This window comes from Cetorhinus maximus, chromosome 23, assembly GCF_964194155.1.
Source record: "Cetorhinus maximus chromosome 23, sCetMax3.hap1.1, whole genome shotgun sequence".
Classification (NCBI taxonomy): domain Eukaryota; kingdom Metazoa; phylum Chordata; class Chondrichthyes; order Lamniformes; family Cetorhinidae; genus Cetorhinus; species Cetorhinus maximus.
In genome coordinates this window covers 20,159,864-20,167,085 of record NC_135901.1, presented here as the reverse complement: position 1 = coordinate 20,167,085, position 7,222 = coordinate 20,159,864, and positions in this window count along the sequence as shown.

The following is a 7,222-nucleotide window of genomic DNA, read 5'->3' as shown; positions in this document are numbered from 1 at the left end:
AATTCACATCTTTCTCCAGTTTCTCTCCTATTCTCTATCTCCCTCAGAGCTCATCTTGACCATGAGACCCACCTTGACCTTATTCTCACTGAACTGCTGACCATCCATCTTCCCCATGTTAGCTGATATTGTCAATGGTTCTCTCTCTCTTTTGATACTGTCCCTCTCATGTTTAAATGCACCGCCATCATCCACCCTAAAACAAAACAACCCTTCACCCCATAATTTTTGCAAACTACCGCCCCATCTCCAACCTCCCTTTCCTCTCCGAAGTTCTTGAACTTGGTGTCCCCCAAGGATCTATCCTTGGACCCTCCTATTTCTCATCTACAGGCTGCCAGTAGGTGACATCATCCAAAAGCACCGTGTTAGTTTTCACATGTACACTGACAACGCCCAGCTCTACCTCACCACCATCCCTCTCCATTCCTCCACTGTTACTAAATTATCAAACTGCTCATCCGACATCCAGTACTGGATGAGCAGAGATTTCCTGCAATTAAAAATTGGGAAGACCAAAGCCATTGTCGTCGGTCACCATGACAAATTCCGTTCCCCAACGACCAAGTCCGTCCCTCTTCCTGGGAACTGTCTGAGGCTGAACCACACTCTTCACAATCTTGGTGTCAGATTTAACTCCAAGATGAGTTTCTGATGACATATCCACACCATCACTAATACCAGATATTTCAATCGCCATAACATCGCCTGTCTCCATCCCACCCCAGCTCATCTGCTGCTGAAATCCTCATCCATGCCCGTGTTACCTTTAGATTTGACCATTCCAAAACATTCCTGACTAGCCTCTCACATTCTCTCTGTCCCTACACAGAAACACGATCTCATCCAAAACTCTGCTGCCCGTGTGTTTTCTCACACCAAGTCCCATTCGCCCATCAGCCCTATGCTCACTGATCTACATTGGTTCCAGATCAAGCAATGCCTCGATTTTAAAATTCACATTCTTGTTTTCACATCCCGCCATCTATCTCTCTAATCTCCAGTTTCACAGTCCTCTGAGATATCTGCGCTCCCCTCATTCTGGCCTCTTCGAACATCCCTGATTTTAATTACCACAGCATTGGTGGCGGGGCCTAGGCTTGAAGCTCTGAATTTTTTTGGAAAAATATACTTTATTCATAAAATTTCTGGAAGAATGTTACAAAACATTTTTAAATTGCCATCACAAAAAATGCAATCAGATTCAACTTTTACACATGGATCACGAGGTGCTTCAATACAATCAATTAATATTACAATCATTTCAATGTGGTCATTACAGACAGTCAGACAGTGCAATGGTACTGAAGTTATAAACATACATCATGTTGCACTCTGAGGTGCTTCAATACAATTAGTGCAATTCAATGCATACATTTATTGTGAGCCATACAGCCCGAGGGGTTTATACCTTTCCCAGCCCCTCGGTGCACTATGGCTGAAAGGTCTTAGCGACCTTTCCCCATTGCGCCTTTGCGATGGCTGCCCCAAGCTTTAGTGTGTCCCTCAGCACATAGTCCTGGACCTTGGAATGTGCCAGTCTGCAACACTCGGTCGGGGACAATTCTTTGCACTGGAAGACCAACAAGTTTCGGGCAGACCAAAGAGCGTCTTGCACCAAGTTGATGATCCTCCAGCTGCAGTTGATGTTTGTCCTGGTATGTGTCCCTGGGAACAGCACGTAGAGCATAGAGCTCTGTGTCACTGCGCTGCTTGGGATGAACCTCGACAGAAACCATTGCATTTCTCTCCAGACCTTCTTTGCAAAGGCACAATCCACAAGGAGGTGAACAACAGTCTTGTCCCCACCACAGCCACCTCAAGGGCAACGTGCAGAGGGGACGAGACTCCTGGCATGTTGGAAGGATCTGACAGGGAGGGCCTTTCTCACCACCAGCCAAGCTACATCTTGGTGCTTGTTGGAAAGTTCTGGTGATGAGGCATTCTGCCAAATGACTTTGCCAGTCTGCTCAGGGAACCATCTGACAGGATCCACCAACTCCTTTTCCCGCAGGGCCTCTAAGACGTTACGCGCCAACCACTGCCTGATGGACTTGTGGTCAAAGGTGTTTGTCTGCATAATTTTTTCAATGAGGGACAGGTGGTATGTCATGGTCCAACTGCTTGGAGCGTTCCACAGCAGCATGGCCAGACCCATCCTTCGCCACAACAGGGATAGATAGAACCTCAGCACGTAGTGATACTTGGTGTTTGCATACCCAGGGTCTACGCACAGCTTGATGCAGCCGCACACAAAGATGGCCATCAGGATGAGGGTGATGTTGGGCATGTTTTTTCCCCCCTTATCTAGAGGCTGTACATCACGTCCCTGCGAACACGAACTATTTTCGCCCTCCAGATAAAGCAAAAGATGGCTCGGGTGATCGCCATCACGCAGGAGTGTGGAATGGGCCAGACCTGCGCCACGTACAGCATGAAGCTCTGAAATTCCTTCCCTAAACCTCTCGGCCACTCTCCTGATTAAAGATGCTTGATACAATCTGCCTCTCAAATCCAGCTTTTGGCCATCGACCTTAATATCACCATTAGTGACTTGGTCTATAATTTTGCTTTATGAAACTCCTCTGAAGCACCTTGTGAAGTTTTATTACAACAAACGTGTTCTATAAATACAAGTTGTTTCTCTTTCACGACAGTCAGTTTGCACAAAGTAAGATTCTGAAAAAAGCAATTAGATGAATAACCAATAAGTCCAGTTTCTTTGGTAGTATCAGTTAAAACATGAATGTTGGCCCCACGGCACCTGGAGAACTCCCCTGCGGACAGTATGTGGAGTTATTAAGGTCTCCTGAGCTGAGAGTGGAGCTGATTGAGCTGTTGGGCTTGGAGTGTACCTTGAAGAACTTCTGTCTGGGATCTTTCCTCTTAATTCACTGACTCCTAACTGAAGTTCTTTCTACAGTAAACTAGTTAAGTTTGAATATCAATCTCAATTTCATCTTTGGAGCAAAATCTACAACTTTAAATTAGCTGTAAAAAAGAAAGGTCTCATGTTCATTTAGCCCCTTTCATGCCCTCAAAACATCCCAAAGCGATTCACAGTCAATGATGCATTTTGGAAGGAAGAATGAGGAGAGGCAGCATAAACTAAATGGTACAATTTTAAACAGAGTGCAGGAACACGGTGATCTGGGAGCTTATGTGAACTGATCCTAGAATACGACAGGACAAGTTGACCAAGCTGTTTGAAAAAAAGTAATGGGGACCTTGGATTTATCAATAGAGGCATGGAGTACAAAAGCAAATCAGTTATCCTCAAACTTTATAGATATGTGGCTAATTCTAAACTGAAATATTGTGTTTAATTCTGTGTACCACACTTTAGGAAAGATGTTAAGGCTTTGGAGAGGGTGCAGGGAAAGTTTACCAGAATAGGAACAGGGATGAGAGGTTTCAGCTATGTGGAGGGGCTGGAGAAGCTGGGATTGTTCTCTTTAGAGCAGAGAAGGTTAAGGAGTGATTTAACAGGTGTGGACATTTTTGAAGAGTTTTCATCTACATGGGGATAAATTGTTTCCATTAGCAGGATGGTTGGTAACCACAGGACACAGATTTAAAACAATTGGCAAAAATCCAGAGTGAAGATGAGTAGAGATTATTTTACTCAGTGAGTTACGATGATCTGGAACACATTGTCTGAATAACTGGTGGAAGCAGATTCTGTTGTAACTTTCAAAACTGATTTGGACCTTGATTTAATAAGGAAAGATTTGGAGGGCTCTCGGAAAAGAGCAGGCGAGTGGGGCGGATTGATCACATTTTCAGAGACAATGCAGGCACAATGGGCTTAATGGTCACCATCCGTGCTCTGTGATTCAATCGTATGATGTTTACTATGAATCATATTGTTATAGATCATAGAATCTCCTAATACAACAGCAGAGAAGGAGGCTCAATCCAATGACCTCTCACCTGACAGCTCACAATGCACGGGTAATTGACTGCAGCTCTAGACCAATAGGAAGAGGGTGCAGGACAGAAGGATCAAGTAGCAGCCCCTGCTACTCCAGCTAGGGGAGGCAATGGTGTAGTGGTATTATCGCTAGACTAGTACTCGAGACCCAGGCTAATGTTCTGGGGGTCTGGGATTGAATCCTGCCATGGTAGCTGGTGGAATTTGAATTCAATATGTGGGCGTTGCTGACAAGGTCAGAATTTGTTGCCCATCCCTAATTGCTCTTGAGAAGAGGCTGGTGTGAACCACGTTCTTGAATGCAACTGAGTAGCTTGTTCAGACAATTCAGAGGGCAGTCAAGAGCCAACTTCATTGCAGTGGGTCTGGAGTCACATGTAGGCCAGACCAGGTAAGGATGGCAGATTTCCTTCCCTGAAGGACATTAGTGAACCAGAGGGGTTTTTTAGAACAATTTTTGATAGTTATCATGGTCACCATTACTGAGACTAGCTTTATTATCCAGGTATATTAATTCAGAGCTGAGGAAGAAGAGTCACATTGGACTCGAAACATTAACTCTGTTTCTCTCTCCACTGATACTCCCAGACTACTGAGTTTTTCCTGCACTTTCTGTAGATGAGGCTGGATACACAATTGATGCAGGTGAACAGCAAGTCCCAGGCGTGAACTCGCTGGTGTATCCAGAGACTGGATAACTGAGTCAATGCATTCCCACACACACAGCATGTTTTATTGCTTCTCAGCAGTGTGAACTCGCTGGTGTTTCTGGAGTCTGGATGATTTGATGAATCATTTCCCACACATGAAGCTGATAAATGGCTTCTCCCCTGCGTGACAGTATCGATGTGGTTCTAGCAGGAACGGACAACTGAATCGCTTCCCAAAGTCCCCACATTTCCATGGTTTCTCCGTACAGCAGGTGTCCTTGTGTCTCTACAGGTTGGATGATCAGTTGAAGCCTTACATAGGCTCTACAGCACAGAAACAGGCCATTTGGCCCAACCAGTCCATATCGGTGTTTATGTTCCACTTGAGCCTCCTCCCATCTCTGTAGATCTAAAGCTACCATCATAACCCAGTATTCTCTTCTCTGTTAAATGCTTGTCCAGCTTCCCCTTAAACACATCCAAGCTATTCACTTCACCCACTCCCTGTGGAAGTGAGTTACACATTCTCACCACTCTCTGGGTGAAGTTTCTTCTGAATTCCCCATTGGATTTCTTGGTGACTCTCTTATATTGATGGTCTCTAGTTATGTTCTTCCCCACGAGAGGAAACATCCTCTCTATCAAAACCTTTAATCATTTTAAAGACCTCAATTAGGTCACCCCTGAGCATTCATTTCTCAAGAAAGAGACCCAGTCTGTTAATCCTTTCCTGATATGTAAACCTACACATTTCACAGAATTACAGTGCAGAAGAGGCCCTTCGGCCCATCGAGTCTGCACCAACACGTGAGAAACACCTGACCTATCTACCTAATCCCATTTACCAGCACTTGGCCCATAGCCTTGAATGTTATGACGTGCCAAGTGCTCATCCAGGTACTTTTTAAAGAATGTGAGGCAACCCGCCTCCACCACCCTCCCAGGCAGTGCATTCCAGACCGTCACGACCCTCTGGGTAAAAAAGTTTTTCCTCACATCCCCCCTAAACCTCCTGCCCCTCACCTTGAACTTATGTCCCCTCATGACTGACCCTTCAACTTAGGGGAACAGCTGCTCCCTATCCACCCTGTCCATGCCCCTCATAATCTTGTACACCTTGATCAGGCGTACCCCTCAGTCTTCTCTGCTCCAACAAAAACAACCCAAGTCTATCCAATCTCTCTTCATAACTTAAAATGTTTCATCCCAGGCAACAACCTGGTGAATCTCCTCTGCACCCCCTTCAGTGCAATCACATCCTTCCTATAATGTGGCGACCGGAACTGCACACAGTACTCCGGCTTTGGCCTCACCAAGGTTCTGCACAATTCCAACATGACCTCCCTACTTTTGTAATCTATGCCTTGATTGATAATGGCAAGTGTCGCATATGCCTTTTTCACCACCCCACTAACATGCCCCTCTGCCTTCAGAGATCTATGGACACACACACCAAGGTCCCTTTGTTCTCCAGAACTTCCTAGCGTCATGCCATTCATTGGATACTTCCTTGTCAAATCACTCCATCCAAAGTGTATCACCTCACACTTTTCAGGGTTAAATTCCATCTGCCACTTATCTGCCCATTTGACTATCCCGTCTATATCTTCCTGTAGCTCAAGACACTCGACCCCACTGTTAATCACCCAGCCAATCTTTGTGTCATCTGCAAATTTACTAATCCTACCCCCCACATAGTCATCTATGTCGTTTATAGAAATGACGAATAATAGGGGACCCAGCACAGATCCCTGTGGAACGCCACAGGACACGGTCACTAATGCAGCCTTCTGTCATCACCCTCTATCTCCGACAACTAAGCCAATTATGAATCCACCTTATCAAATTGCCCTGTGTCCCATGTGCATCTGCCTTCTTTATAAGTCTCCCATGTGGGACCTTGTCAAAGGCTTTGCTGAAATCCATGTAAACTACATCAACTGCACTACCCTCATCTACACATCTGGTCACCTCCTCAAAAAATTCAATCAAATTTATTAGGCATGACCTCCCTCTGACAAAGCCATGCTGACTATCCCTGATCAAACCTTGCCTTTCCAAGTGGAGATAGATTCTCTTCTTCAGAATTTTCTCCAATAGTTTCCCTACCACTGATGTGAGACTCACTGGTCTGTAGTTCCCTGGTTTATCTCTACAACCCTTCTAAAATAGCAGAACCACATTAGCTTTTCTCCAGTCCTCTTCTGGTATCATCTTTGTAAATATTCTCTGCTCCCTCTCCAGTTTCTCTATATCCATTTTGTAATACGGGGACCAGAGAAATGGAAAGCTCAGTTTGCTGAGAAGAGGGTCCAGAGAAAACAAAGACCAGTGAATCCTGCACCTTCTCAGCTCATGGTCTTCCACTGCAGCAATTACAACAGATACTGTCCTTGTAGAGTGAGGCTCCTGAACTATACCAAGTGATGTTTAAAACAGAGTTGAACACTTAGGCTTCAAACCAAATGAGACAGAAGGCTTCTATGCCAAATGGAACTGCACACAGTAGTGTGGTCTAACCACGGTCCGATAAAGATTTAGCATAATCTACTTTAAAACCTATTTCTTGGTTTCTTTATTTTTTACAGCCTTGCTAACCTGGGGGACAACTTTTAGTGATTAATGTATTTGTACTTCG